This window comes from Pristis pectinata, chromosome 17 (assembly GCF_009764475.1).
Source record: "Pristis pectinata isolate sPriPec2 chromosome 17, sPriPec2.1.pri, whole genome shotgun sequence".
Taxonomy (NCBI): Eukaryota; Metazoa; Chordata; class Chondrichthyes; order Rhinopristiformes; family Pristidae; genus Pristis; species Pristis pectinata.
This window is the reverse complement of record NC_067421.1, coordinates 43,822,386-43,832,404: the sequence shown is the minus strand read 5'-3', so window position 1 is coordinate 43,832,404 and position 10,019 is coordinate 43,822,386. Positions and strand designations below refer to the sequence as shown.

Here is a 10,019-nt window from a genome sequence, read left to right as displayed (position 1 = left end):
TGCTGCTGCCGCTGCCGCGCCGGGCCGGGCTGGGCTGGGCTGGGCCGGGCCGGGCTGGGCTGGAGCGGGCGGCGGGGCGCCTCTGCAGCCGTGGGCAAGGCTTCCCTCAGTCTAGTGAGGTGGAATCCGCCCCTCTCCAGGACTCGGCACTGAGCGCGGGAGTTCGGCGGCGTTACCGGCTACCATGACTGCGGCGGCTGGCGAAGGGCGTTGGGCGGCTCGGGCAGACCGGCGGTGCCGCTCCGGGAGATGAGGTGAGCGGGGACCCCACCGATAAATGAACGGGCAGCGTGTACCGGGGCGCGGAGGCCTGCGGGCGAGGCCGGGCCAAGCGTTGCCCAGCCCGTTGGTCCGCCGGTCAACGGCAAGGTTTTCAAATGCAAGCCCGGGACCCGTTGCTAGGAGACGGGGCAAAGCGGCTGCACTGAGTCCCGCCCCGGAGCCGCCGGCCGCGGCTCGCCCGCTCCCGGAGCCGCCAACACCAGTGCGCGCAGGAGTTAGCGCCTCCGCGATCTCTGCCATTCCGGCTGTTAGTTCCTTTGCTTTTCTAAGTATTCAACCGACTTCGCCGTGTAAAGATTGCTGTGGACACTCTGCATAAATTACTTAGGTTTCGACCAAAATTATAGCTTGAGGTAAGCGATCAGCCGTGACACTTCAGTGATGCAGGAGTTTATCTCGAGTCACTTCCAGAATGTGGGTGTTGCCGGCGGGGATGGTTGATGAGATGGTGAGCAGCTTCCTTGAAACGCTGTGGTGCCAGTGAAGCTGCATCGGCAGGAGGAGTTTCAGGATTTAGATCCAATAACCAGGAAGATATTTTCACGTTAGGAATGAGTGTGATTGTTGCCGCTGACTGGGGTTGCACGTGTCTGCGGCCCTTTCTTGATGGCTCGGATTGCTGGTTTGGTAGGTGTTGTCGAGTTTTGGTAAATTGCTGCAGTGCATTTTGTTAATGATGAACAGTGAAGCCACGTTGAGTTGGTGGTCGAGGCAGTGGGTGTTAGGGTGTGGATGTGGCTTCAATCTGGTTTGTTCTGGAGCTGCACACACCTCGGCACATTGTGGTTTCCTCGCAATGGAAACTCTCACACATGGTTCTGTGAACATCCTCCTCCTCCTCTGTTGCAAGGGTACATACATTAACTGTTTGAAATTCAGCTACGAAGTACATCCAGGGTCGAAGCAGATCTTTTCTAAGAATGAAAGACATTACCTCTATTGTAATACTTCAAGTCAGACCATATGAAGATACAATATCTGAATAGCTGGGTACAGGGATGATTTTGTTTTCAAACTATCCTGTGGATAATTAGCAACATGGCAAACGTTCTTTTCAAATGTTTTTACAGTATTTTGTAGGAATTAAACAGCAGCTTTAGAACACAGAACAGTGTAGCACAGGAACAGGCCCTTTGGCCTACGATGCTGTGCCAAACTAATTAAACTAGTAATTAAAAGCCTAACTAAACCAATCACTTCTGCCTACACAATATCCATATCCCTCCATTCTCTGCACATTTATAAACATTTCTATCATATTTGCCTTTACTACCACTCATCACTCACTGTGTAAAAGAAAAACTTGCCCCGCACATCTCCTTTGAACTTGCCCTGCTCACCTTGAATGCATGCTCTCTGGTATTAGACACTTTAACCCTGGGTAAAATATACCGGCTGTCTATCTATGCCTCTCATAATCCTATAAACTTTTATCCGGCCTCCCCTCAGCCTTTGTGGCTCCAGAGAAAACAACCCAAGTTTGTCCAACCTCTCCTGATAGCACATGCCCTCTAATCCAGGCAGCAGCCTGGTAAACCTCTTCTGCACCTTCTCCCAAGCCTCCACATTCTTTCTATAATGGGGTGACCAGAATTGAATGCCATATTCCAGGTGGGGCCTAACCAGAGTTTTATAAAGCTGCAGCATAACTTCTCGACTCTTGAACTCAGTGCCTCAGCTAATGAAGGCAAGCAAGCCATTATGCTGCCTTTATCATCCTATCGAACTGTGCAACCATTTTTGAGGGAGCTATGGAATTGGATCCCAAGATACCCTCTGTATATCGACTCTGTTAAGGGCCATTAACTGTCCCTTTACAAATGATCTCCCAAAGTGCAACACCTCGCATTTGCCCGGATTAAACTCCATCTGCCATTTCTCTAACCATATCTACAGCTGATCTATATCCTGCTGTATCCTTTGGCAATCTTCTACACTATCCACAATCTTTATATTGTCTGAGAACTTACTAACTTACCCATCCATGTTTTCATCCAAGTCATTTATATATATCACAAACAGCAGAGGTCCCAGTACAGATCCCTGCGGAACACCACTAGTCATGGACCTCCTGCGTGAATCAGTCCCATCAGCCGCTTCCTCTGTCGTCTAGATCCTGCAATGATCATGCTTCATTCCTATACAAATACCACACTTGTGCTTCAAATGAACTGGTGTAATCATTGTGCACTTTAAAAGAAAGCTTTGTTCCTGTGAAATTCTTCACACAGGGTGGTGAATATCTGGAATCAGTTGCCAGAGGAGGTAGTAGTGGGAGATACAACATTTAAAAGGCGTTTGGGCAGGTACATGGGTAGGAGTGGCATGGAAGGATACAGGTAAATGGGACTAGTACGGGTGGGTATCAGCAAAGGTGAGGTGGGCCAAAAGGCCCACTTCTGTGCTGTAGGATTCTATGATGCCAGGTCATCACAATGTGCATCAACAAGGTACTTCTAAAGTTGTGATGTAGTGAATCAGCAGTCAATTTACACACAAGATCCGGCAACAGGAATGAGGTTTTAAGCAGGTCATTATTTTTAAATGAAATAAATATTGGTTAGAACTGTTGGGGATTTCTAGGTCAAAGTGAATGCATGTAACACAACATCTAAAGCAGATAATTGTTGTTAGATATCTTGCTACACACTTTGGTTAAAGCACATTGCCATATGGTGACTATGTATTTGTGGGATTTGTAGCACTACTGAACTTTAGTCTGTCTTTATTGTGTCCTGGGGCATGTGGCAATTACTTGCATGGTCCTCTCTGCTCAGACAACCTTACCAATGGTTCCTTGTTCATGGGGTCTGCAACAGCCTGGGGAAACTGACTCACATCCTGAGTCTGCTTCAGAGTGTAGACTTAAATAGGTGAGGGGAGTCTGCAGAATTTTCTAGGTCATAAATGCTAATTTCAGACTAAGAGGAATAAGGTAGCAACTGAAGCAGATTTGTTAATTTCTCTGCCCTAGGGAAATCCATCACTGTCAGTCCTGAAGATTTCAGTTAACCCCCAGCAAATGCAGGCTTTAAATGTGGTGAATTTCAGAGTCTCCCCACCCCTGTGATATTACTCCTCCATGTCTCAACCACATTGTAAGATTCCTCTTGCTCTCTTTCTTTTCCACCTGGAAACTTCTCTCTATCAATTTTATTGATTTACATAAAATCTGAATTAGAATGCCCCCAAACCTTTCAATTTTGAAAGAATGCAATCAGAATTGATATTTAATATTTTGACCATTTACACCTGGTTAATGTGTGCAATGCCCCCTCCATGACCTTATCCACCCTGAGTCTTGCTGCCCAGAACTGAACACAATGAACCAGTGGCAGTGACTTCTTTTGAGGTGACTGGGGCTGAGTGTTATAGATTCGTACGTTTGTTTACTGCTGTGGTCTATCACTTGGAGCACTTGAGGAGGCTGCTTTCTCCTAATGCTTTCTGAACAGTCATCATTTTGCATGAGCAGAGAATCATTTCTTGAGTTGGATGATTGTTTTATTCTGGCTAATTTCAGTGAAAAATTAGATTATAGTTTATAGATGTGCACTTTTTACTTAAAATTATCTACATCCTTTCTCTCAAGATTCCTTTTATAAGTACTGCATGGTCTCCCATTATGTGAAAGAACATTTGTAACAATACTGCTGTTGTAACTTTGTAGGTTTTATATTGGGAGCTGTCTACTTCGGAAGTAAAGCTGTGTGGGCAAAGGGATGGTCGCCATTTTGGATTGTGACCCTGAGGTCCTCCAGCAGTTTGTTATTTGCTCCAGGTTGCAGCATCTGCAGTCTCCCTTGTGTCTCCAGGAAGTACAGCTGTTACCTCTGTCTGCTGCAGAGGGCGAATTGTAAGAAAATTTGCAGCTAATTCAAGAAGGAAAGTAAAATGGGAGGCATTGTTTACATGAATAAACCCAGCTCTTTTCTGGGTCTTCCTTGATACAAGCCAAATGCCATAAAACTTGTTGTCAGAGCAAATAGACATCAAATGAACAGCACACAAACACACCATTTAAAATATTTGGCCTCTGCCAATACTTATGTTCCACGTGAGCAGTCTTCACCTTTTGTTCCTTCATCTCTTGTGTACATTTTGCTTTCCCATAAATGTGTCTGTAAAGTTGATGTTAGCAACTCTTTGTGGTATTGTGTTTCAAATTCTCATTGCTCTCTGGGTTAAAAAGTTTTTCCTGAATTCCCTATTGGATTTACTTCAGTAGGGGGCAGAGTGGGGCAACTGGTAGACCTGCCTCACAGCACCAGTGAGCTGTGTTTGATCCTGATGCCTAGTCCTTCTGTGTGGAGTCTGCACAGGTTTTCTCTGAGTGCCCTAATTGAAATGTGTATGATGCTGAGAAACGTTATGGGTAGATGTTAAAAGGCTGCTTTTCTGACTGTAGAGTCTTGGACCAGAAGGCAGAGCCTCAGTATTTGGGATTGGCTCCTTAGTTGTCGTATATATTAGTGATTTGGAAGAGAATGTAGTTGGTATGATTAGTACATTTGCAGATGACACAGAAATTGGTGGTACAGTGAAGAAGGTTGTCTAATGTTGTAATAGAATCTATATTACCTGGGAAAGTGGGCAAGGGGATGACTAATGGAATTTAACTTGGGTAAATGATGCATTATAGGAAGTTAAACCAGACCAGGACATGCACAGTGAACGGCAGGGCCCTGGGGAGTGTTGTTGAACGGCCTTTGGGTACAAGTATATGGTTCCCCGAAAGAGGTAAAAACTGGTAGACAGGATGGTGAAGGAGGTGTATGCCTTCGGCTGAGGCATTGAATACAAGAGTTGGGTCTTTGTACAAAACCTTGATTAGGCCAAACTTGGAGTATTGTGTGCAGTTCTGGTCGTCATACAACAGGAGAAATATGATTAAACTGGAGAGGGTGTAGAAAAGGCTCACACGGATATTGTCTGGATTGGAGGGCTTGAGTTATCAGGAGAGATAGGATAGGGTGGGTCTGTTTTCCCTAGAGCAGAGGAGGCTGAGAGGTGACATGATATAAAATTATGGGAGGCATAAATAGGGTAGATAACCAGTGTCTGTTTCCCATGGTAGGGAGATCCAAAGCCAGAGGGCCTTAATGGCATCTTTCCTCAAGCAAGATGACCAAAACTGAACACAGTACTCCATACGTGGCCTCACCGAAATGTGCAACATAGCATCCCAACTTCTGTACTCTGTGCCCTGAGTGATGAAGGCCAGCATGCCTGAAGCTGCCTTCACCACCCTGTCACGAACCAGCAACAAAAGAAACACACTGAGCATGATTTAGTGTTAAAAACTATTTTATTAATCACTACTTATGATAATACGTAAAATAAAAGTAAAAATGTTAGTATGTTAGAATTCAAAAATGTTAAACTTCGAACGTTAACCCCAAAACTAAACTCTTTGTGTGTGTGTGTGTGTGTGTGTGTGACAAAGTCCCAAACTCCAAGTTCCGGAATGGTTCTTAAAGTTCAGTTCCGCAAGCCATAAGGTGAAACATGAGCAAGGGCTTCTTCAACAACCACCGTTGTCAGAAGATAAGACGTAGATGTAGAGAACATAGGGAGAGTAAATACGAAATCCAAATGTTCCACGATGGAACCCCAAACGACACTTCAGCGTTTACTCGGTAGTGACTTCCTCACCCCGAAAAGCATCCGAATCGTGGTCGTCCACACACAAATACCTGTTTCCTTCTACAAGTCAGCAACAAAGTGAACTCCACCGGATTACTTCCAACTTCCATACGTGGATTTCAGTGGCAAACACAGTTATTGTTTCTCATCCATTGATAGAGAAAACAAGCAGGCTGGTGTCTCTCTCCCTTCTCTCTCTCTCTCCTTCTGACTTCTTCAACAACGTCATTACGTCCTTTATCTTCTATTGACGTAAGCACGCCCCACACACACATACCCACACACTCTCTATCTTAAAGGGACTTTCACTGAGTCCGTAACACCTCCCACCTAAAAAAAATTTTTCCCAAGAAAAATTTAACCGCGCATACAGTTAGTAATGTTAATAATTATCATGCTACACAACTACAGACTATCAGATTAGTACAGATACATGTTTCCCATTTAACATCGGGAAAGACAATCAGCAATCACATTATCTTTGCCTTTAATGTGAGTTATCATGAGATCAAACTCTTGCAAAATTAAACTCCAGTTTAACAGCCTTCTGTTCTTGTTTTTGACTCGGCTCAGAAACACCAATGGGTTATGATCTGTATACACAGTCAATGGTTTCTGAGCGGTGCAAACATATACACTGAAATGTTGCAAGGCTAAAACAAGCGACAGTAATTCTTTCTCTATGGTGGAATAATTCTTTTGATGCTCATTAAATTTCTTTGAAAAGTAAGCTACAGGATGGTCAATATCATCAAGGTCACCCTTCTGCAATAACACAGCTCCTGCAGCTTCATCACTGGCATCTACTGCTAATGAAAATGGCTTTTCAAAGTCAGGTGTTTTGAGCACAGGATGGTAGCATAAAATGGCTTTCAGCTTCTCAAATGCTTCTTGACAAGAATCTGTCCAAACAAACTTTACTCCCTTCTTCAGAAGATTAGTTAGGGGAAGAGCAATATCAGCAAAATTTTTACAAAATTTTCGGTAATATCCAACCATTCCCAAAAATCTTCTAACAGTCCTCGTACCTGTGGGAATAGGGAACTCAGATATTGTTTGAACTTTTGCCTGAACACGAGTTTGCTTGCCTTGACCTACAACATAACCAAGATACGTCACAGTGGCATGGCCAAATTCACTTTTAGCCAAGTTAACTGTAAGGTTAGCCTTGGAAAGTCTTTCAAACAATCTTTCTAACGCAGAGATGTGATCTTCCCAAGTATCATTCCCAGTCACTAAGTCGTCAATGTAGGCATCTGTATGTTTTAACCCATGAATCACTGAATTAATCATTCTTTGAAATGTTGCCGGAGCATTTTTCATTCCAAATGGTAAAACATTGTATTCATACAATCCAGAAGGGGTCACAAAGGCTGAAATCTCCCTTCCTCTATCTGTTAATGGAACACACCAGTACCCTTTTAATAGGTCAATCTTTGTAAGAAATTTTGCCTTTCCCACTCTATCTATGCAGTCATCCACCCTAGGAATAGGGTAAGCATCTGACTTTGTTACAGCATTCACTTTCCTGTAATCTGTGCAAAATCTAACAGTTCCATCAGGTTTAGGTACAATAACACAGGGCGAACTCCAATTTGAAGTAGAATGTCTAATAATATCATTTTCCAACATGTATTTGATTTCCTGATCAACAAGTTTACTTTTTTCCACATTCATTCAATAGGGGTGTTGTTTGATTGGTTTTGCATCCCCAACGTCAACATCATGGGTAATTATCGATGTTCTGTTTGGAACATCTGGGAACAGATTTTTAAATTTTAAAATTAATTCTCTCATCTGTTGTTTTTGTGAAACTTGTAAATGGTCCAACTTCGTTTCAAGGTTCTCCAGGATATTTTGGTTTTTTAGTTTCGATGGAACAATATTTGGTCTAAATTGGCCTTCCTCAACATCAACATCAGGCATTCTAGAAACAACCTTCACATCATCCACCAAGGCCACAACTGAATCCCTCTCATAATAAGGTTTTAGCATATTTACATGACAGAGTTGTGTTTTCTTGCCTCTATCTGGTGTTTTGATTATATATGTTAAATCAGTCATTCGAGATTCAATAACATAGGGTCCAGAAAAAAGAGATTGCAAGGGATTATTTTGGCTAGGGAAAAATACCAACACCTTTTGCCGCACTGCAAATGTCCTAGGCCGAGTACGTCTATCAAAATATGTCTTCATTCTTATCTGGCTAGTTTTCAAATTCTCTCTCGCTAGCTGGCAGACTCTCTCCAACCGAGTTTTAAATTTTTGGACATAGTCCAACAGACTCAAGTGCACTTCCTCATTAACCCATTGCTCTTTTAACAACTCCAAAGGTCCTCTCACCCTATGTCCAAATACAAGCTCAAATGGACTAAATCCTATTGACTCCTGGATTGATTCTCTAACGGCAAACAAAAGTAAATGAATACCTTCGTCCCAATCCTTTGTGTTTTCAAAGCAATATGTCTTCAGCATATTTTTGAGAGTAGAATGAAATCTCTCCAGAGCTCCTTGAGATTCTGGGTGATATGCAGATGATACAATTTGCTTTGCTCCCAGCTCATAGACTAGTTGTTGAAAAAAATTTGACATAAAATTACTACCTTGATCAGATTGGATTTCTTTTGGCAAACCAAACAAGGTAAAAAATTTTAAAAGAGCCTTTGACACCGTCTTGGCCTTAATATTTCTAAGGGGTATTGCCTCTGGAAATCTAGAAGTGATACACATAATGGTTAACAAATACTGATTTCCAGTCTTAGACTTTGGTAATGGGCCAACACAGTCCACAATCACCTTCGAAAATGGTTCACCAAAAGCAGGAATTGGTTTCAACGGAGCCACAGGGGGTTTTTGATTTGGTTTACCTGCCATCTGACGTGTGGCAGGTTCGACAAAACATCACCACATCTTTTCTCAAACCAGGCCAATAGAATTGTTTCAAGATCTTCCCTACAGTTTTATTCACCCCAAAATGACCACCCAAAGGCATACTATGGGCCAAATTTAAAATCTCATTCCTATAAACTTTTGGAACAACAACCTGATGAATAACTTCCCATTCCTCATTAACAGGAACATGAGGAGGTCTCCATTTTTGACATAATATCCAATTGGCACTTTTTCAATCTCCTCACATGAGAGTGCTTTTTCTTTCAATTCTGTCAACTCAGGATCCTTTGTCTGTTCCACCATAAAATCCTTCCTCGACAAAGACAAATCTTTAAATTCAGGCTCACTACAAGGATGTTGATCCTCCAGTGAAGACAGAAAAGTCTCAGATAAGGCATCATAATTTTCTTCCTGTTTAGGACTGTCACAAGCAACTACATCAGACTGCACCGGACTGTCTGTCTTGGCTAATTCTCTAGCTCTAGCTTGAGTCACCGCACATGATGGGTAAACATCTGGATCATTCTCAGACTCATCAATCCTTGGTTTGGTTGTTAACCGTACCACAGGAACAATTTCTCCATCTTGCAAGGTCATTTCCCAATAACAAAGAAACTCCTTCCACTGGCAAACTAGGTCTTATCCCTATCTCGACTGGTCCTTCTACGAACTTTGACTTTAAAATCACCCTGTGTAAAGGGACAGACATGGTGTCATCTGTAACGCCTCGTATTAGATTTACCTCACCAGTGTCACTTTCTTCACCAAAATTTAAAACACTGTCCAGCAAGAGAGATTGACTAGCCCCAGTATCTCTAAGAATTTTCACTGGCACCTGGGGTGACTCATCATTCAGTGAAACAAAACCCTCTGATACATAAGAACGGAATTCCTTTCTCACCTCCTCCAACTTTTCCGCTTTTCCCTCTTGCAAGGACTGATCTTTAACAGCATCTCCTGAACCTTTTTGATTTTTAATTGCCTGAAAGCAAGCATTGGACACAGCTTCCTTCCTTTTCTTCAAAAGGGCACAATTAGATATCACATGGCCAGGTTTCCTTCAGTAATAACAAGTACGCTCAACCGGTTTCTCCAGCCCTGGCTTCTTTTCATCCTTCCCTTTTTGATTACCTCCCAATTTAATCTCCGGTTTACCTGGATTGTCCTTGTAACTCTTTTGAAAGGTTTTAGGTTGTCCC

The 10,019-nt window shown here is 42.8% G+C and overlaps 1 protein-coding gene across 1 annotated transcript in view; it reads left to right on the top strand.

Moving 5' to 3' along the window:
* The window catches only part of LOC127579258 (membrane-associated phosphatidylinositol transfer protein 2-like), a 314,070-nt gene continuing 304,051 nt past the window's right edge, over window positions 1–10,019 (top strand). The window contains 1 exon segment of the mRNA XM_052031908.1: window positions 1–254. The gene's annotated coding sequence lies outside the window, so the exon portion shown is untranslated.